Here is a 22311-nt window from a genome sequence, read left to right as displayed (position 1 = left end):
CCTGTGAGTGTGGCTGTGAGGGTCCAAGGCAAGCCTCTGGGAGGCCATTCCATCCATCCCCCTGCCTTTGTGGTGGAGAAAAGCAACATAGTAGTTAGGAGTGCTGGTCAAGTTAGTCTAGGTCAGCTTAGACAAGTGACTTCACCTTTCTGGGTCTCAGTTTCTTTATCTGTAAAATAGGATAGTTCTTATAGAGGAACGTGGGGATTAGAGGTAATGTAAATAAAGAACCTGGCACAGTGCTTAGTGCTTAGGAGGCTCTCAAATGGAAGTCACTAATACCTTTTATTTCTTTTTTTTTTTTTTTTAGTGTTTTTCTATGTATGGGAATACGCAAGAGCCTGGGCTCATTGAAAATATTCCTTTGATATGCATCTTTTTTTTTTTTAAATAAATTTATTTATTTATTTATTTATGGCTGCGTTGGGTCTTCCTTGCTGCGCGCGGGCTTTCTCTAGTTGCGGCGAGCGGGGGCTACTCTTCATTGCCGTGAGCGGGCTCCTCACTACCGTGGCTTCTCTTGTTGCGGAGCACGGGCTCTAGGTGCGCGGGCCTCAGTAGTTGTGGCTCACGGGCTCAGTATTTGTGGCTCGAGGGATCTAGAGCACAGGCTCAGTAGTTGTGGCACACAGGCTTAGTTGCTCTGCAGCATGTGGGATCTTCCCGGACCAGGGCTCGAACCCGTGTCCCCTGCATTGGCAGGCGGATTCTTAACCACTGCGCCACCAGGGAAGCCCCCTTTTATTTCTTTTATCAAACACTTATATAGAGCTCACTTCGTGCCAGCACTGTTCGGAGCACTTGACAAATTTCAGTTCATTAATTGAAACTTCGTAAGAGCCCGTAAGAGATAGGTACTACTATTTTCCCTTTTTACAGATGAGGAAACTGAGGCACAGAGAGGTTAAGTAGCTTATCCAAGGTTACACAGCTAGTTAGTGACAGAGCTGGGATTTTAGCTCAGGGAGTCCAGCTCAAATCTGAGCTCTTGACCCTGATGCTCTCTGGCAGCAAGTGTTTCTTCCCTGTTCTAAAAAGCTCCCCTTCTGCCCCATCCAGATTGGAGAAGACGCTGCTCTTTTTGTCCAGCAATGGGAAACGGGCCTCCAGAAGTCACTGTGTCCAGTTTCTCATCTTGGACAGAAATACCCGCATTCACCTTGTCCAGGGCCTCCCATCCCTCCCAGCCAGGAAGTCTTTCCTGTTGTCTGATTTGGATTTGGGCTGAGGCAGCAGTTTCCAGGGAGGAACCTCCTGGGCTGAGATACCTAGTAGTGGGGACCTCAGGAGATGTGGTGGAGGGAGGGGTCTTGACCCTGGGCTCTCAGCCAGTGGGATGGGGGTGGAGGGGGTCTGGGGTGGGCGGAGCTCTGGGGCAGGCCTCCCTGTTAGCTGCTCTGCAGGGAGCCTTGTTTCCCCACCCACCCCATGACTGCACCAGAGACCTCTCAGGCCCCAGTGAGCTCCAGGCCCCTCACCAAGCCCCCTCCTCCTAAGCTCCCGCACGCCTCACTCAGGCCCTGCCATGTCCTCTGGGCCCCCTCTTCTTGGTCCCCATCCCTTTTGTCCTCTCGATGTCTGACATCGTTGTCTGCTCCCTGGACTCTGAGATCCCATTCTGCCCAGGCTTCCCTCCCCCTGCAACCCCCTTGGTCTCTTCTCCCTCTTACTCCATCATGGAGAGCTCCTTGGGGAGCTGGCACCACACCCCAGGGCCTGGGCATCTCAGTCACCACAGCCTCAACATGTCCCAAACCCACCACATCTTCTCGCTCCAAATTTGGCCTCCATCTTAGCCGGGGACCCAAACCGAAAAGAAAGCTCGGGGTCTCCCTAGACTTGCCCCCTTCTCCTCCCTCCACACGACATCCTGGCCATCTAACAGTTAGTAAGCACTTACTGCATACCAGGTGAGGAGCTCCCAGAGTGGGGCCGACCAAAGCAGGTTCCTGGGCATGTATAAACACTCCTGAAGCTTCCACAAGTACAGGGATGGGGAAGAGGTTTGTAATAAGTCTGGATTTTCCACAGTTAAGCTGGGGTGAGGAGGGCCCCTCTGGAGGGTCGTGTGAAGGGGCTGCTCTTGGATGCTGGCGTGCACCACTCAGAACCCCCTACAGGACTCAGGCACTCGTTCCCCCAGAAACCACCTAGTACAAGATTATGTCCCCTCCCTGGGGGCAGCCTGGATTCAGGGACTGGTCACCGGGGGAGCTCAGGGGCCTGGTCCCCTTGCCTCAGCTGGGGTTAACTCTGAAGGGCTGTCCCAGCGCCTTGAGGAAAGCATTTCTGACACCCCACCACCTATTAGGCCTCTTGTTCCCTCATGCATAGACTTCCTGTATTTTTCATTCATAGCCTTCGTCCCACTTCATAATTGTCTTCATTCATTTGTTCAATACCAGGAGTGCTCCATGCACTGATACACCAGTGAACAGGAGGCAAAATCCCTGCTCTAGACGGGAGACAGGCGATAGCACGTATATAGTATAACGTGAGGTGGTGACCTGCGTTCTGAAAGAAAGTGAGGAGGACAAAGGATGGAAGGAAGATGCACTTTTTTTTTTAGAATTTTTTTTTTTTTGATGTGGACAATTTTTAAAGTCTTTATTGAATTTGTTACAATATTGCTTCTGTTTTATGTTTTGGTTTCTTGGCCTCAAGGCATGTGGGATCTTAGCTCCCCAGCCAGGGATCGAACCCGAACTCCCTGCACTGGGAGGCGAAGTCTCAACCACTGGACCACCAGGGAAGTCCTGGAAGATGCTCTTTTGAGATGTTAACATTTGAATGGAGGCCTGTGTGGAGTGAGAGAGGAAGTCACAGCGACATCGGGGCATGGAACATCCCAGGAGAGGGAACAGCAGGTGCAAGGGGCCCTGAGGCAGGAATGTGACCATGAACTTGAGAAACAAGGAGGCCAGCATGTCCAGAATGGAAGGAGCCAGGGCCAGCTGCATGTGCTGGATTCCTTGTTCCTTCATCCCACCTCACCGGTGCCCTTGGGCAAGAGCCTGCCCTGTCCTGAGATTCAGGGTCTCCATCAGGTGCAGCGGGGGTGAGTCATCCTTGGCCACTGCTGGGCAGGCCTGTTGAGGTTAAATTGGGGCCCCTTATCATTTTCTCCCCTGGCTCCCCTCTATCGTTCTCTCCTAGCCCTTAACCCGATTTCTAACTATATTTTTATGTGTGATTACTCGCTGTCTGTAAGGTGTCTAGGTGCAGGGACGGTGCCTGCCTCATTCACCAGGAGATGCCCAGAGTCCAGCACTGTGCTGGTTTATACAGGAGGCACTCAGTAAATGTTGAATGAATGAATGACACCACTTTATAAATTATAAAGCAGGAGTGATGGGAAAGGCTGTGATGGTTGTAAAATAACTGCTGTCTACACAGGCAGAGGAAGCTGCCCAGCAGGAATCTAGCCAGTGTGTGGCTCGGGGCGGGGGGCGGGGAATCTGAGCAGCCTTGTCCCCACCCCACCCCTAACCCCAGGACTTGGTAAGACTGAAAATAACACTGATAACAACAGTCATTTCGGCCATGCTACCTCATTTAATCTGCATAACAAAGTCACCGGGTGAGTACTACCATTATACCCATAGTAAAGATTTGGAAGCTGAGGCTCAGGGATTTTAAGGAATTTACCCAAGATAAATAAATGGTGGGGCTAGGATTCACGCCCAGGTCTGTCTGAGATCATGGTCCACCAGAGGGTTAGCAATGACACTCTCCTGCTCCTCTCCTCACTTTTACACTTTTAAATCTTCCCTATCCCCATCTTGCCTTCTCCAGACTCCCTGCTCCAGGCACCTCTCAGAACCTGTTTATCTATCTGTCAAGTGGACACATTAATCCCTGCCCATTTCATAGTGACGGCCCATGAGGATGAGGACATTCTGTACATTGCCAAGGGCTGGGTGGTGCCGAGGTAGTGGAAGACGCAGCAGGGACCTGCCCAAGGCCACCTCGAGGTGGCAGGTGAGCATCCCTGGGTTGTGGCTGGGCACTGTTGGTGAGTGAGTGTGAGTGTGTGAGGGTGTGGGTAAGTGTGAGTGTAGACCAGCCTCCAGGGGACTCTTGGAGGGCAAGAAAAGCCCCCTCTGCTTCTAACGTAAGGCTTCCAGTTTATTAAATGAAAAAGTAAAAAGGGCTGCATGATACATGGTATATTTTAAATGTTTACATTTAACAAATGAATGCTTTTAACACACAGAATACAATGCAATATAATAGTGCTATTCACAAGATAATTACAGGATTTATAGAAAATATTAATTCATTGTGCACTGCAGGGGGTGTGGTCGGGTAATGAGACCCCAGTTTAGATTTGCCTAACGAGCAGTCTGTGCTTCTCTCCCATCGTGTACCTTTGTCACTGCATGTTATATCCTCATTTGGGCATCTCAACAGCCTATAAGGCCCTACTCCATCTGGCCCCCTCCTCCCCCCACTCAGCCCACTCTCTGGCTTCTTCACAGCTCTTTGAATCAAGGCAAGCACAGTCTTGCCCCAGGGCATTTGCCCTTGCTGTCCCCTCTGCCTGGGACCCTCCTTCCTCAGATACTCTCATGGATTACTTCCATCACATCTTCTGGTCTCTATGCAAATGTCCTTTCTCAGGAGGCCTTCCTGTACCATCCTATTTAAAATTGCAAACCATCCCTACGTTCACTATTCCCCATCCCATCTTTATTTTTCTCCCTAAAATAACTTTTCAACATCTCATCACCACACACACACACACACACACACACACACACACACACACTATATTGGTTTATTGTCTAGCTGCATCACCAGGGCTGCTAACAGCTGGACCATAGTAGGTACTTAATAAACAAGAATGAATTACTGGTTACATCAAAGGGTTCTATCTGATGCCCTGTCTGTGAGGCCCACCCCAGTTCCTTGACCTGGTGCCCATGCGTTATAGGACAAATCTCTGCTATCTCATGGGGGTTGGACATTTGGACCCCAAGGGATGTCCTGGTGCTGCCATCTGAGAGGCACTGATTTAAACCAGATGGGGACTGTGATCCCCTGCAGCTCGAGTCTCAGGCCATTCGCCAGTGGCCTCTGGGACCTACCTACTGCCCCCTGGTGGCTATACCTACCCCTGAAGTGCATCTGGTGTGGGTAACCAGTCAAGAGTCCTAAAGGTTACCGTGTGCCAGGCTTCAAGATTCATGTCATCCTCATCTTATTCCCATTTTGTGGTTGAGGAATCTGAGGCATAGTCAAGGGAGGGTTTTGTTTTAATGGCAAATCCTTGATGAATTCCCTGCAGACCTTTCTTCCTCCCTTTTTGTTCCTCCTAAAGGCTTAGAATTCGCAGTGCACACCATGCAGGTGCTTGCTTGAGCTGTGGCCTCTATCTGGAGTGCCTTTCCCCTTCCCTCCTTTATAGGTCTCAGCTCTGCTGGTTGTCCTTCTCAGGGCTTCCGGGCAGGATGCAGTTAAGTACCTCCTCTGGGTCCGAAATCTCCTGTGCGTCCCTCTGGTAAAGCACTGAGGGAAGGTGGGCAGTGCAGGAGGAGGGGGGGTGCGGGGGGGAGCAGGAACCACTTCTGCCCTTTACTGATCTGTTTTCCTCACCAGGCCATCAGCGCCTTGAGGGCAGGGACACATTTTCGGGTTTTTAAAAATCTTGTATTCATTCATTGATTTATGAGTTCATTCACAAATGTTTATTGAGCACTTATTCTGTGTTCTGAGATCGATTTTGAGCTCAGAGACGCAGCATCAGTGCTGTGAAGGGGATTAACAGGGACTGAGACGGAAGATTACAGGAGATCCCAGTGCCCAGTGTAGGGTCTGGCAGAGTCAGCAACAAAAACATTTGAATTAGAGCCGAAAGGCCCCGAGGCCAACCAGCTGTTAAGGGGCAGGACCGACTGCTTCACCGTCCCTCTTCTGTACAGAGAGGAGCTCTTCTGGTCCACTTCCTAGCTGTGTGGCCTTGGGAAAACTTCATCTCTCTGTGCCTCAGTTTCCTCATTCGTAAAATGGTATTAAGTATTACCTCTCTTTTAAAGCTGTTCCAAGAATAAATGTGGTAAAGGCCTGAAAAGGGCTGAGCACAGAGTCTGGAATACAGTTAGTGCTCAATACATGGCAGGGAGAAGATGAGGAAGAGGATGGAGGCCAGGAAATTTGGAGGAATGCTGGCGGGCCTCCCTCTGCCCTTGGATCACCCGCTCAGCCTGGGTGGGCAGTTTCACAAATGGCCACGAGGTGGCGCCCAAATCCCAGTTATTTAGTTGTCGGTAATTTTTTTTTTTTCTTTTCTTTCCTTTAGCAGATGAAGCTCTTTAGGGGAGTTGGGGCCAGAGAGGCAGCTGGGCTCCTATGGCTCAGGATGGGTGGGGGCTGGGGTCTGGTCATGGCGCCCCTTCCAGACTCTCTCTCGTTTTGGTTTTTCTCTTGGGGTTTCCCTGTTAGTGTTCAGGTATACAGTCCACCCCACCCCCAGGGTCCGTCCCCCGCCCCCCGCCCCGACTTTTCCCCTCCCCTCCCAGGGTTGGAGTCCAAGGCTTCTGCTAAGTAGGCCATGATCCTTGATTGCCAGCTGATGGGCACCCTGGCCCCTCAAGCCATTTCCCCTTCCCTTTCTCATTCATGAACGAGGCTAGGTTGTAGGGATTAGGGGACACTTAACATGTCCCGTAGGCCTTGCAGGGTGGTGAGCCAGAGGAAACGACCCTATTCCTGTTCTTAATATTCTGGGGGTGGGGTGGGAGGTCGGAATAGAAAGCAAAAGAGGCAAAAGGAAAACATGCAGGAGTTACTTAAGAATTCCTTCCCATCTGTATTTGCAGCACACCGGAAATATTATCCTCATTGCACAGATGTGGAAACTGAGGCTGAGAAGTGTTAGGCCATGTGCATATATTGCCCTTCGCGTACACTGGGCTCTCTCACCAGCAGGGGTTGTGGTCCACACTAAGTATATTCATAAATTCATTCAACAGCATCTACCAAGCTCTGCAGATCCAGTGAGAATCAGACCTAGCCCTTGCTCTCGGGCACTAGCAATCTGGAGGGAGAGGCTGGCTGGGAAGCACACAGGGCAGTTTGTCCTTGAAGTCAGTGCCGGGGGCAGTGGGGACCCAGAAGATGCAGATGCTGGTGCCACCTGAACAGGTTGGGGGCACGATGGGAAGGAAGGTCTGAGAGATTTGTAGATTCCTTGAAGACCAAGAATCTACTGAAGTATAAGTTTCAAAAAGGTAAAATCATGACCTTCATACAAAAAAAAAATGAATGTGTGTCAAAGATTTTCTTTAACTCTGTAACTGACAAGGAACCAGCAAGGTGTTAAAAGTAGTTCAGGGCTTCCCTGGTGGCGCAGTGGTTGAGAGTCTGCCTGCCGATGCAGGGGACACGGGTTCGAGCCCTGGTCTGGGAGGATCCCACATGCTGCGGAGCGGCTGGGCCCGTGAGCCACAACTACTGAGCCTGCGCGTCTGGAGCCTGTGCTCCGCAACAGGAGAGGCCGCGATAGTGAGAGGCCTGCGCACCGCGATGAAGAGTGGCCCCCGCTTGCCGCAACTAGGGAAAGCCCTCGTACAGAAATGAAGACCCAACACAGCCAAAGATAAATTAATTAATTAATTAAATTAAATTAAATTAAAAAAAAAAAAAAAAAGTAGTTCAAATGAGAATGTTCTCTCCTGGACAAAATTCCTTTGCGTGATTATAAATAGGAATCATTTGCTTGCTATGGGCAGGAATCATTTGCATTATTATCTGTTTTCTACAAATTACTTCTATCCCTACAGAGTTATAAAGTCAGTCAAAGAAAACCAACAGCACACAGTCCTACGGATCAGATCATCATCAGAGGATGCTCAGCCTTCCTCTGAAAGGACACCTAGGACTCTCTTTTGCTTTTTCCAAGGGCTTTGTATGTTTTCTTGACTAACGCTTAGAAGGATCAGGAAAAATCAGGTAGCAACTGTTCCTGAGGGAGTAGGTCATCTGGAGAGAGCCTGGTCCCCATCCTTCCACCATCCCCTTCTGCATCCAGGTGACAGATTTCCAACTCTAGCAGGAGCTGTCCAGTCAGTGCCCACCAGCAGGTGGCACTGAGGGGAATTCTGGGGCTGGGAACTGGGGGCTGACTCAGTTTTCCACCACTGCTGGCCTTCGGGAGTCAGGTTTCATGACTTGAGGATATCACAGGGCTGTTTCCGTGTGAGCTCGCCTAGAGCCGTGAAGTCAGTCATTCACTGATCCAGCCATTTTTTCATTCAACAAACATGTGGTCAGGCCCACAAATCATGTTCCTGAGATTCTCCAGAGAATCAGTTCTTTTCTTTGTTTGTCTTTGCTTGCCTGGCTTTGCTGCCAGGACTCAGAGCGATCTGAAATTCTGAAAACTCAGAATCACTCCACTGCACCCCAGCCCTGCCTACGCATGTGTCCACTTCCCTTGGAAAATTCACCTCATCAGAGGTTGAATAAAAGCTTTAATTCTATAATCTCCTTTTAAGATATTATTATTCCCATTTTCCAGGTGAGAAAGCATATTCCTCCTCTTCTGGGCCCGTCCTGGCTGTGTGGGAATGCTGTGCCCCCAACCCTTGAGGACCAAAGATGGCTGAGATGCCACCCTAGACCTCACCATTTCCCTGGCCTTCCCACAAGTTCACACTCACAGAGGCCTGCAGCATAAAGGGCACCTCCTCAGCACTTCCCAGGGGTCATAAGAGTTCTCCAAAATGTTGTGGGGATAACTACAAACTCAGTGCCCGCCCGACTCAGCAGACAAGGAGCTCTGGAGTGACCTCACCTCTCTCCTCAGCTGGGACCCCTGATCTGGGGTAGGGGCAGCCGGCTCAGGGATGGAGGTGGGCAGGTGGGGTCCTGAAGGCCATCGTGGTAGTAAGATCTGTGCTGGGGCATGAGAGTGGTGGGGGGAATGTGGCATTGGGCCACCAGAGGGCGCACCTGTCCCACTGGGCACTGGGCAGCGGTTTCCAGGAGGGTCCTGCCCTGGCTCCTTGGCCCTGCCCTGTATGCTGGGTCCAGTATCGTGGAAGAAAATCTTCCTCCCATCCTGGGAGGTGGGGAGTGAGTTAGGCTGAGGGTCCCTGCTCCCACCATGACAAACATCCACAGGACAGAGGTCACCACAGTGCTGTTGTCAAGCCCCTCCGGAATTTCCTGAAAGAGGAATCTTTGAGAGAAAAGAGTGGGACTACATGGGAGGTGGATCCTGAGGGAAAAGGCCCCTGGTCTCTAAGTACCTTGGGCCTGCAGGCAGCGAGATATGGTGGGAATGAGGTAGAGGTGGCGGGGTGCAAAGCATGTGGAGAAGTAGAGGACAGGAAAGGGAAGAGGAATCATGAAGCTCGCAGAGGCCTACATTTCCCTGAGGGCAGTGACGAGCCCAGACAGGCCAGGAAGATTCTCCACGCTATTAGCACAACCTTGAGTCTCCCTTCTTTGCCGAGAACCATGCAGCCTGACTCAGCATCCAGGACAGCTTGTACCAATGGCTTGGACTTCTTTGCTCTAAAAAATTGGGACATCCCTAAGTTGTTCCTTCAGGAAGGGTCCCTGGGCTTTTTGCAAAGGCAATGTTTCCTTTCCTCAGAAATGCTCTGAGAAACTGCTAGAACTTCTGGTTTGGCGAAGGCTGTGCAGCTGAGAAATGGGTCCCCTCAGTGGTCTTGACCAGATTTTCTGGTTTCTTCTTCTACCAGAAGAAACCAACCAGGGTGGCCTCCTTTGGACTGGTAGATTCTCTGTGATCCTTGGATTTACCTCAGGAGAAAAAAAGGTGCATCTCTCACTATCACCAAGGTGGGCACTAAGATGGGCACGTTGGTGCTATATGATGGGGCAGGCCCTAGAGCTGGTAATATTGCTGAGGGCTGAGAGTCTCACTGGGAGATATTTATTCAGGAAAGAGGTTTGTTCTGTGCAGAAATAAAGTATCTGAAATATTAGGGAGCGCCAAGGCCACATTGCATCCCCTTTCCCTTTCTAGAATCTTCCTGGGACTCTGAGAGCCACTCACTTATTCAAGAAGCTTTCTTCTTGCTTATTCTTCCCCTCTGAATATCCTACCGGCATCTGGCATCCACTTATGGGCTTCGAAGTCACTTCAAAATGTGGTTCAAAGACTACCCACTTAGGAAGCTTGTCAAAAACCCAGGCTCTAGGGATTGGGCCTATGAATCTGTATTAAACCCACTCCTCAGGTGATCCTAATAAATAAGGTTGAGAAGCACCACCTTGGAGTACTTCAGATGTAGCCCACAAAATGGCAGAGCTCTATGGGAAGCCACTTCGTCACCCCTGTCCCCCCCACTACCCCCTGACCATCTCCTGGATCTAGTTCCAGCACTCTCCAGCGACTCTCACGTCCCTCTCCTAGCAGGAGCTTGGACCTCTGAGACACACATCTTTTGTTCTGAACCTACTCCTGCTACCATCTTTTGTTTTTTTCCTACCTTCACTTTCCTTCTGTTCTGATTCTCTCCGATACTCATTTTTAATTTAATTTTATCATTTAAAAATCTTTGTGTTTATATAAACAACCTGAAAGAAATTTTTTTGGAGCTAGGTGATGAATATCCAAATGAAGGAATGAATTTCAATTGTCCCTAATCCTAGGGGATTATTAGTCCCTATGCAGATAGGCCTAATGAGCACTGCACTAGGATTTCTAATTATCCTTAATGAGCTTCCAAAATGCATGGGGCATAATAGAGTAAGGTGGGTTGTTACCTAAATGGCCCAGTGAATCAAGCCTCTGGTATCTATACCCTCCCACATTGACTCTGGGCTTGACCATGTGACTTGCTTTGGCCAGTGGAGTACCAGTAACCATGATACAAACAGAAGCTTGAAAAATGCTGGTACTTTGGGTCTTTCATCTTGGAACTCTCATGGAATCACCATGTGAGGAAACCTAGCTTGGACTATCTTCCTTGAGGATGAAAGACCACATGGAGAGGGAGGCCCAGCCATCCCCACTGTCCTAGCTGAACTCAGCCCTCAGCCATTCCTCCAACTGAATGAAGCTGCACAAGCAAGCCCTGGAAAAACCAGCAGAAAAATGCAGCCAATCCACAGAATCATGAGAAATAATAAAGCATTATTAAGTCCTAAATTTTGGGTGTTTTTTTTTTTTTAATTTATTTATTTATTTTTATATTTATTTTTGGGTGTGTTGGGTCTTCATTTCTGTGCGAGGGCTTTCTCTAGTTGCGGCAAGGGGGGGCCACTCTTCATCGCGGTGTGCGGGCCTCTCACTATCGTGGCCTCTCTTGTTGCGGAGCACAGGCTCCAGACGCGCAGGCTCAGTAGTTGTGGCTCACGGGCCTAGTTGCTCCGCGGCATGTGGGATCTTCCCAGACCAGGGCTTGAACCCATGTCCCCTGCATTGGCAGGCAGATTCTCAACCACTGCGCTACCAGGGAAGCCCTTGGGTGTTTTGTTATGCAGCAATAGCTGACTGATACATAAGGTCATGGTAATAATCACAGAACAGTACTTCTGTGCCACTATTTCTACCTGATATTCCGTAGCCTCATGTATATCTGCTTTAGTGAAGCAATAAAAAAATACACTGGCTTAAACAAGATAATTTCTTTCTCTTATATGTAAGAAGTAGGTGGTTCAGGGCTGGTGGGGCAACTCTGCCCACCCTCAAAATGGCTCTACCATCTTTGGGTCCAAGATGACTGCTCAAGCTCTTATTAACTTCCCACCAGCAAGAGAGAGAAGAGCAAGGGGAGGGCATGCCCAGTGCTTTTAAGGGCAAAACCCAGAAGTGGCACGTATCACTTCTATTCACATTCCTTTGGCTAGAACTTGGGCATATGGCTTCACCTAGTTGTAAAGGAGACTGGGAAATGTAGTTTCTAGCTAGGCAGCATGTGCCCAGCTAAAATATGGCAGTTCTTTTTATTAAAGAAAGGAGAAACTACACAACATTGTAAATCAACTATACTTCAATAAAATAAATTTTAAAAAAAAAGGAGAAACTAAGTATTTGAAAATAACTGGCAGTCACTGCCATAGTCTGCCTGCAGGGTGAGTATTCTCATCAATAACTATGAGTGTCCTGTAGACTAGGTGGTTTTATCCTCATTGTAAATCAATAATGGAGTCAAGTTTTATGTACAAACTGGTCAGGATGATTTAGGCTGCAGGTAACAAAATACTCAACTAAATGTTGCCTAAAGAGTTGAGAGTTTTATTATCTTAAAAGGGCTTGTTTTGGAATCAATACTGCTGTCTTCTTTCTGCCTTCCCGTCTTTTATTGATATGTTAGGGGTCCCTCCTTCATGGCTAAAAGATGGCTACAGTGGTTCCAAGCATCATATCCACAGATAAAAATAATAATAACAGCTATCATGTATCGAGTGCTCATCATGTGCCAGAGATGTCTAAACATTTTAGATGTATTTGCTCATTTGATCTTCACGACAACCCTATGAGGAAGGTGCCATTATTATTTTCATGTTGCAGATGAGGCAGGAGATCAAGTAACTCTCTCCAGACCGCACAGCTAATCAGAGCCCAGCCATACTTTTAACCCTGACTCTGTTTTTAATGGCTCAGCTACTCGGCCAAAGACAGCATCTCCAAAAAAGAAAGCTGGGGCAGGCCTTGCTCTAAAATGGCTCTCTCTCCTTTTATTAGAGAGGGAAATCCTTCCTGAAGCCCCCAGCCCACTTCCCCTTCTGTCTCATTGGCCAGAAGAGGGTCACAGGCCTACCGCAACCCAATCACAGCAGAGGGGAGTGGGAACACATAGAATTATCTTTGACAAGTCATCAACCTCCCCCCGCTTCTCTGGGTGGGTACATTGCCCTCTCACCTGAACACAACAGGCTTCTTTTAGTAAGGAAGCAGGGGGCAGAGTCTGCCCCGATGGCAGAACCCAGGCTTGCCTGGGGGTTCCCAGCTCATCAGGACTGAAATAAATTTGACTAAGACCCCATCCCTCACCCTCCCCAAGACTTCTGCAATTTCTCAGGTTTACAGTTGTGTGGCTCTGGTTTCCTGCTTCTGCTGAATTCTAGCAGCTGTTCCCTTTATTTCTGCCCTGGAATTGACTCAAACGTAGGATGCAGCCCATTTCTTCTCCCAAGAAACCATGAATACCAGGCTGCTCTAGTGAGCAGATGCTGTCTGGGTCTCTGGAAGTCACAGCGCTGCTCAGCACACAACTGAAAGCGACATTATTAAAAGCTGCGGCCCCCAGGCCTTCTTCACTCACGCTTCATCCCAACACCCCCAGCCCTCTCTGCTGCCCTCGCTGGGCTGCCTGCTGCCATCTGCTGGCTCCCCCATCTCCACCTGCCCTCCTTCCTTCACAGCCCTCCCACCTCACCGCCCACAGGGGCTTCCCCTGCTCGGCTCACTTGTGACACCAAGCAGTTTGAGTGATTCGGCCTTCCCCAGCTTCTCCTCCTAAACTCGGCTACCTGGCTACCTTTGCCAAACCCAACAAGGGGCCTCAGAACAAAAGGGCCATTTATTTATTTATTTATTTAATTTTTGGCTGTGTTGGGTCTTCGTTGCTGCGCGTGGGCTTTCTCTAGTTGTGACGAGCAGGGGCTTCTCTTGTTGCGGAGCACGGGCTCTAGGCGTGCGGGCTTCAGTAGTTGTGGTGTGCGGGCTCAGTAGTTGTGGTTCACAGGCTCTAGAGTGCAGGCTCCGTAGTTGTGGCGCACGGGCTTAGTTGCTCCGCGGCATGTGGGATCTTCCCGGACCAGGGCTCGAACCCATGTCCCCTGCATTGGCAGGCGGATTCTTAACCACTGCGCTACCAGGGAAGCCCAGGGCCTTTTATTTAAAGCAGCAGGATCTACTCTCCAGAGAAGGAAGCTGTGGTTATAAATAACAATGGTCCCCCCTCTGGATTCCTCTGGGTGAAATCAAAATTTCACAATAAATTGACAGCCAAGAGGGTCCTCTCCCTGTCGGGGCCTCAGCATCCTTAAAGTTCACCATAAAGGACACAGTCGCTCTTCCAGAACCTGAGAAGTAAAACCAAACTGCATTAGAAAGACACTGTCCTCCTGGAGCTTTCTAAACCCCTGTCCCCGAAACTGGTGCCTCTTGATGCCTCTAGGGGTTACCCGCCCCGGCCAGCAGGTTCTCTGCTTCTGAGACTCAAAAGCCTCAGTGATTCCTCGTATGAGCCTGCTGTGAGTGATTCTGAGAGCCGAAGAAGTAGGAAGGGTCCTCAGCCCAGCATCTCTCACAATATTCCTAGAATCATCTCAGGGCCAGCATAGCTCAGAACCAAACCCCAGTCCTTGCCCAGCCCACGCGAGGCAGAGTCCCACCCTCAGGCCTTAGCTGTCTTCTGTCTGCCCACAGGGTTTGCTCAGATCAGAAGCACCCCCTTCCCGATCTGGGGGCTCAGACTCAGTATCCTTACTCCCTGGCTCTGCACAGGTGCGTTTCTCTGACTCTCCTGCCCTGGGCCCACTGATCAAGGGTTTGGCCACTGGCGGGACTAGGGCTGAGTTGGGGAGGAGGGGGTGGAGGGAACCCATTGTTCTGATGGAGGCATCGAGGAGGGAGGCATGTGTAGGAGAGAAGGCAAGGAGGAGGGGAGAGGAGCTGGCTGGGCCCTGTGAAGGGTGAAGGGCCCTGAGAACTCACCGAGAACCTCAGTGTCAGGGCAGCCCCAGGGCTTTTAAGAACAGGAACGGCTCCTGTGCTATTTTCCACTGTGTGCTGCATCTTTACTAAAAGTCTCGCTCACACAACAGCTGGTACCCACGGTTGCTCTGTGAGCTGGGGAAAATGTTCTCCGCCCCTCGTCCCTCACTTGGGTCCATTCCAGGGCAGAAATAAAGGCCATAGCGACAAGAAATGAGCAGAAGCGGGACAGTGGCCATGAGAACTGGCAGAGATCTGGGGGAGGTCTTCGTAGAGCCACAGCCCATCTCCAACCCTAGAGGCTGGTCAGAGGCCGGGTTACATCTTGGGGGCAGACATTTGTCCCCCTCCTCCTGGGATTCTCAAGGTCTGGTCCTGGGATCATCAGCAGCAGCAGCAGAAGCATCTGGAAAATGCAGATTCTTGACCTTACTTGAGACCTACCTAAGCAAGCCTGGGAGGTGAGGCCCAGAAATCTGTGTTGTAACAAACCCTCCAGGGGATTCCAATGCACCTGGAGTCTGAGAAGCACATCAGAGCTAACAGAAGCCTGATTTTGTCCAGCTCTTGTATAACTAGGGCGTTTCCTTTCCTCTCTGCCAGTTATTCATTTAGGGACAGATGTGGAACACAGTTCTGGTCAATGAGACAGAGGGGGTTCTGGAAAGATATCCCATCCCCAACCCCCTCATAAAACAGGAAAGGCATCTGAGTAGAAGACTTACCCTGTCTTATCACCTTTGGACACTGTCAGAAGCTGTGTACAGAGGGGTTAAATGTGGGCGCTCTGCAGTCAGGCTGCTGGGGCATGAGTCCCAGGGTAGAGGGCAAAGGGAAAAATGGAACAAAATTGTAATAGTCATACTGCTAACATTTATCAAGGGCTTTTCATATGCCAGGTGCTGTTCTAAGTACTTCACTTAGCATATTTCACCCTCATAGCAGTTCTAAGAGGTAGGCTCTGTTATTCCCATTTTATAGATGGGGAAACTGAGGCACGGAGAGGTCTAAATGACTTGTCCAAAGTCACATAACTGATATATGGAGTCAACGATTCAGACCCAGGCCGTGGGGGTGGGCTTCAAAGGCCACGTAGGAGATCTTGGCTTTCTCCTAAGTGCCACGGGAAGTTGTTGAAAGATTGTGAGCAGGGGTGCAGCCCTGATTTGCCTTTTAAAAATCACTGAAGCACTTTGCTCATAAAATTCTCCAGGTGGCTGGGGATGAGCCAGATGCACTTGCAGGGCCTGTTCTTCAGCCTCTTTCACTCGCCTCTGAGCCATCACCCCCCTTAGCAAACCCAGAGGCTTGGGTGACTGTGTGGGACCAGGGTGACTCATGCTGGTGGAGGTGGGAGAACCACAAATACTAGTCACCTTCTGGGGAAAAAACAAATAGCACCAAATCACTATGATATTAATTCAATACAAGAATAGAAAGATGATCTTTGGAGAGTGGGATTGTAGGTGATTTTTTTTCAATCTGAATTTTTACAGTTTCTACCAGTTGACCATGTATCACTTGTTACTTAAAAACCAACTTTATTATGCAGAAAAAGGAAGAAGAGGGGACAAACAGCCCTCTCCAGGTGGTTGGCTTCTGCTGGTAACATCTTTCGCTGAAATAGGCATAATGATGGCTAATTCTTGGAGACTGTTGATAGAGAGTGTGCTGGCCCCTTTCTCAGTGCTTTCTGTGACATATTAACCCATTTAATCCTCACCAGGTCACAAAGCTGAGGAGTGACAGGCTAGAGTCCAGCAGTTCAACCACGTACTCTGCTGCTTTTCTGGAAATTGTTTCCAAGTCCCCTGTGGATAAAAGGCCTGTCCTCCTTTCCTCTCTCCACAGTGAAAGTGGCCTCCATTTTGGGCAGCAGCATCGCTCAGGTGGTGGGTTAGGAGCAGGGGAAATTGAGGAGACCGACAGGAGTGTCCCGCAGTAGTTTGACTCCTTGGAAGCCCAGACAAAACTCATTCTTCTTGTTTATGTCAGTGCACAGAACCATCAGCCTAGACCCCAGGCTCCTGGGACTTTCATGGTACGTGTGGGTACAGAGGGGTGGCTATTTGAGAGCTGTAGACATCCAAGCATTGTGGTTAAAAAATGTGTGGCTTCAAATCCTAGCTCTACTATTTACTAGGTGTGAGACCCTTGGCAAGTACCTTGTCTTTGTGAGTTTCAGTTTCTTCATCAGTAAAATGAAGATCTTGACAGTTGTCAGTGTTAAATGGCATAATATATGTAAAGCCCTGAGCATAGTTCCTGGTGTGTGATAAGCACTCATTAAATGATGGTTATTGTCGTTATTATTCAACAAGCATTTAGGGAGCAATTACTTTGTGCCCAGCACTGTGCCAACAGCAAACACTCCTGGAAGTCCCAGAGCCCAGGAATTGCACCTCCAGGCTCCAAACACCCACAGACATAATTTAGCAGAAGCAAGAAGCCAGAGCTAGCGACCCCTAGCATGACCACGGGATGGGGTTTGAGTGAAACTTACCTCAGTCTCATGGGGCTCCTCTGCTGACACCTGGCTTATAGACATTAGGGCAGCACATACCCTTTCTTCCTGGCTGGCAGAAGTCTGACGTGGTCAAGGTTTGGGGGGCACAATGTATCCAGGTCTCAGGCGTAAATTGTGTCTGGTCTGAGCTGAGTATGGCTTACCTATTCTGTTTTGCCAGCAAAGAACTTGATCAGAGTCACTCAGGAAGTAGCTGGCAAGGCTAATCTTTCAATTGGTGCAGTTTGGGGGTGAGTGTGTGACTCCATTCTGACAAACAAGGAATAGTAGGACCTATGTCACAAGATTGTTGGAAGAATTGAATTCATGGTTACACACAAAGTGCTTAGAACAGTTACTGACATTCATAAGTATACGACTGGGGTTAGTAGACTGGTTTTATCTTCCTCTCCCACCACCCTTTCCTCTCTGTTTCAGCTACTTTACACACTCTGTGCCTTAAATCACTATTTACAAACAAATATCTATATTTCCTGATCTCCCTTACGACAGATCTAGCCATTTAACTAAGTTCTGGCTAATGGAATGTAAGTAGAAGTGGTTGTTTAACTTCCAGGAATTGCCCTTAAACAAGACTGTGCCGTTCTCTTCCCCTTTTCTTTTCTCCTACTGGATGAAATGCAGGCGTGATGGCTGGAGCTGGAGCAGCCATTTTGGACCACGAGGCAAAGCTGAATGTGGAGGATTTGGGACCAACAAGATAGAAAAAATCTAGGTTCCTAATGATTGTGGAACCACCATACCAGCCTGAATCCAGGACATTCCTGGACATTCACATGAGAGATGGAAACTTCTAACTTCCCTCTTGTTTAGGCTCCTGTTGTTTTGGGTATCTACCCCTCACCGATGCAATGAATCCAAACTGATTCAGGAACAGAACTTGGATTTGGACCCAGGCTTGCCTGTCCCTGAGACGCTCCACCAGGTACATGGCAGACTACCTGAATCAGAATCATGGGTGTGGAACTTGGTTAAAATGTGTATTCCAGAGTCCCACATCAGCTCTGCCAAGTTAGACTTTCCAGAGTTAGGGCCTGGGCAATTCTATTTAAAGCAAGCTGCCCACCTAGAGGGTTCTGATGTACACTCAAGTCTGAGAACATGACGTGTCATTCTGTTTCCTCTTGCAAATCCTAAGAAAATCAGAAGTCCATTCTGATCCCTTGGGTAGAACTAAAGGTAAGTAGAACTCAGGGGCCTAAAAATAACAGAGGACTCTGGGTTGGAGGGGGGCTTGTGGACAGAGGTCAAGAGTCAGGAGCCTCAGGTAATCTGCATCTATCCCCCGAGGCAAGGGGCTGTGCAGCCCTCTCTGAGGTCGAGGATGTAGCTCTATTGCGGTGGTGGGTAGGGGTGGCTGGATAATGTGGAGGATCAGCCATCTCCACACTCCTGCCCTCACACATGGCAGTTGCTCCAAAGCTGGGATCGTCTGAGTCCCCGAGTGTCTCTGGCATATTGAGATGCCCTTATGGAGCCCAGGACAAGCCCCAGGAGGCAAATCTCAGCTCAGGAGCCTGGATTTTGGTGCAAAGCTGTTTCCCCTTTTGCCAGCCACTGTTCTCCTTTTGAGAAACAGCTCATGCCTTTCATAAGCTGGTGGGCCCCAGGGGAGACTCAAAGCCTGACATGAGGCACCTGGGGACCATGTGACGAGAGCTGCGTGCTGTCTGACTTTGCCACAAAGTCAGGTGTGCCCAGCAGCATCTGTCATCAAAGGGAGAAGGCACACAGGGAGAGAGACCGGGCCCAGGCACGTCCTGAAGCCCAGGCGAGCGCTGAGCAGGCAGCTAACTCCCCGGAGGCCCTTCTCCAGCTTCCAGCTGCCCATCCCTCCACCCACACCTCAGACGCAGGTCCCCCAGGCCCAGTTGCCCAAGGATTGAAAACTCGATCATGTGCCATGTAAAGAGCTCGGGGGACACTTGGCCCAGTACTCGGTGAAGATTGCAACTCACGGGCAGAGCGCCCACAGACAGCAGGTCCCTGGTGAGACTGGAGGCACCATGGGACAGAGGGACCCTGGTCCCCCCCTTGTTCTCCCTTTCACAGGCAAGTGTGAGAAGGACCTCGGGGTGATGGCATGAGGGGAATGAATGCTAAGCAGTCTGACCTTAAGCATCAGCTATTTGGGAAAGCCAGCCTGGAGGTCTTGGGCGCCTGTGCCCCACCTCATCATCATCCCAGGAAAGGCTGAGTTCAGGCACAGCCCCTCCTTCAGGGACCCAGAGCCACTGGTCCCAGCTTGCTAGTTGCCAGGCAACCCAGGATGAGCCTTTGAGGTCATTTCTCAGACAATCCTGAGGTCTCTCCACAGGCTGCTAACAGATGGTTCCACAGCAGCCAGCCCAGCCAGAAATCGATTGCTGTGGCACTGCTGCCCATTTCCGACGGCGACAGTGACGAGAAACCTTTTCAGGGTTTCTAGCAGTACATTTTGTTGTCCGTTTTGCCTGGAAGGAGAGGCGGCTTGAGGTCAGGCTCTATGTCAGTTCTGGGCAGTGGCTGGTCTTGCCAGGTGGACAGGGATTTGGAGGGAGGGAGATCGGAGGACTGGTGATAAGGAGGTACTGTGGTTGGACTCTCAGGATGGGCCCGGATTGCGAGAGAACGATTGTCCCAGGTGACTATCCACCAAGGGGCACCCCTTGAATGGAGGCTCAATATTCAGGGGACGCCTGTGGGTGTCATTCTCTTCCCTTCTCTGTTTTTAGGACCTAGACAAAATAAGAGAAAATATTGCAACATCCACTAGGCCTTACCTTTGATACTTCTAATTGCAGTGAGACAAATTTTAGGACAAGAGACTCAAGTCATGGCTTTTTCCTGTCCTGTTATCCTGACCTAAGATAATGCTAGCAACATTTAGCTACTATTCCCTGGGGACAGAACTAGTCACAACTAGATTGTGACTCTTACTCATTCCAGGCAGCTTCAGAGGTGACATCTCAGCATGACTTTCTTGCCTTCTCTGAGGCACGAAGAGCTTCAACTTTCTGATAGAAATGTTAAACTGCAAGCCAGCATTTTTTTTTTCCAGGACAAGGACAAACTCCTTTAAGAATTTTGCAAACATTACATGTTCTCTTTCCCCTTGTTGCAATATGTATAATTTATCTTCTGGTGTAACTTGCTTAATAGTCATAGTTTGTTAATTCCATCTGTTTCCCAAGAAGAGGACAAATTGTTACATGGTGACACCCTGGGTTCTGAGAGTCTCCATAAGCCACAGCTGGTCAAGAGCCTCATCAGTGGAGAAGCAGCAATTTGTCCTCCTGCAATAGAACCTTATTGTAGAGTCGGATGTGCTTCCCCATCCTCCTTCTGCACCTCCATTCTTAAACTTACTGAATGGCAGCGCTGGGCCTTGTCTGAGACAGCATGGCCCACTACAAAGAAGCTCATGTTTCTGTGAAGACCAAAGGCATGCACCAACAAGCCAGTGCCCATGAGGTTCAGTGGTCTTTCCTTGTGCCCCTCACCCAGGACCAGGTGGCCTTGAAGCATGGGGAAGTGTCCCACTGCAGGCTCAGTTGTGATATGAGCTGAGAGACACCTCCGCATGAGACCTGCTGGCCTGAAGATGGTGGAGTGCTCCGAACCAGTATCAACATAGGATGCTAGTTCTCCTGGAGTCATACACGTGGGTCTGGGAGCCAGCGGGGGGAGGTTGGAGTGGTACATACTCAGTACCCAGGAGGAGAACTGGGTCCATCAAGAGATACAAAAGTGATCCCTCTGAAGTGGAAGCTGAGACTGTCACTGGCCACTGAGAAAACAGGTAATGAGGTGGGTTATGGTATTGGCTGGGTGTTGACCTTGACTGTGGAGAGGAGATGCAGGCTGCCATAAAGCAGAGACAAGGAGGAACCTGGAGACAGCCTGGGGTGGGGTGCGATCATCTGGACACCTCCTTGTTCCTCCAGGCCCAGTGGTAAAAGTAAATGGAGGATTTCTACCCTACATGGCAAAAATACACGCGGGGTTGAGATTCTTCACGAATGAAGCCTTGAATCATGAATGAATCCTCCAGCGGTGATGCTGGCTAAAGGCAAAAGGAACGTGCAACCGGAAGTGCCAGTGAGAACCACTGCCCCAGGAGGACCAACAGGCTCGGATGCCCCTTGGTGGGCCCTGCGGAGGGCGGTGGGGGTCTAGACTGGGACAGTCAAGAGGGAGCCTGTTCAGACAGCCCAGCCCCTCCTAGGGCAACTGGGAACCCTGAGTCCTTCCAGCCTCTCCTCCCCTCTCCTCTTCTCCAGCCCCTAGCGCCCAGCTCTCTCTTCCCGTGTGGAAGGACAGGGACGTCTGGCCCTAGAGAATAGTTTGGTTGGGTTCCCTCTCTCCCCAATAGCACCTTTCAAAAGTGGTCCATAGAGGGGTGTCAGAGTTTGGGTCTAGCATCTGACCTCTTGGATTCCAGCCCCAGCACAACAATTACTTGCTAAGGGTGTGTATGTGTGTGTGCCCATGTGCGAGTTACTTCGTCTTTCTGTGGCCGTAGTTTCTTCCCCTATGAAAGGGGAAAAAGTACCTAAATCTTATGAATTGTTGTTGAAATTAAATGTAGAACTAAAACCATAAGGTTGGGCTTCCCCAGTGGCGCAGTGGTTAAGAATCCGCCTGCCAATGCCGGGGACACGGGTTCGAACCCCGGTCCGGGAAGATCTCACATGCCAAGGAGCAACTAAGCCCGTGCGCCACAACTACTGAGCCTGTGCTCTAGAGCCTGCGAGCCACAACTACTGAGCCCGCGTGCCACAACTACTGAAGCCCACATGCCTAGAGCCCATGCTCCGCAACAAGAGAAGCCACCACGATGAGAAACCTGCACACCGCAAGGAAAAGTAGCCCCTGCTTGCCGCAACTAGAGAAGGTCCGTGTGCAGCAACAAGGACCCAATGCAGCCATAAATAAATAACCGTAAGATTTCTAAAAGAAAAAATAGAGGGGCTTCCCTGGTGGCGCAGTGGTTGAGAATCTGCCTGCCAATGCAGGGGACACGGGTTCGAGCCCTGGTCTGGGAAGATCCCACATGCCACGGAGCAACTAGGCCCGTGAGCCACAATTACTGAGCCTGCGCTTCTGGAGCCTGTGCTCCGCAACAAGAGAGGCCGCGATAGTGAGAGGCCCGCGCACC

Source organism: Eubalaena glacialis, chromosome 3 (genome assembly GCF_028564815.1).
Source record: "Eubalaena glacialis isolate mEubGla1 chromosome 3, mEubGla1.1.hap2.+ XY, whole genome shotgun sequence".
NCBI classification, from domain to species: domain Eukaryota; kingdom Metazoa; phylum Chordata; class Mammalia; order Artiodactyla; family Balaenidae; genus Eubalaena; species Eubalaena glacialis.
Note: the sequence above shows the minus strand (reverse complement) of the source record.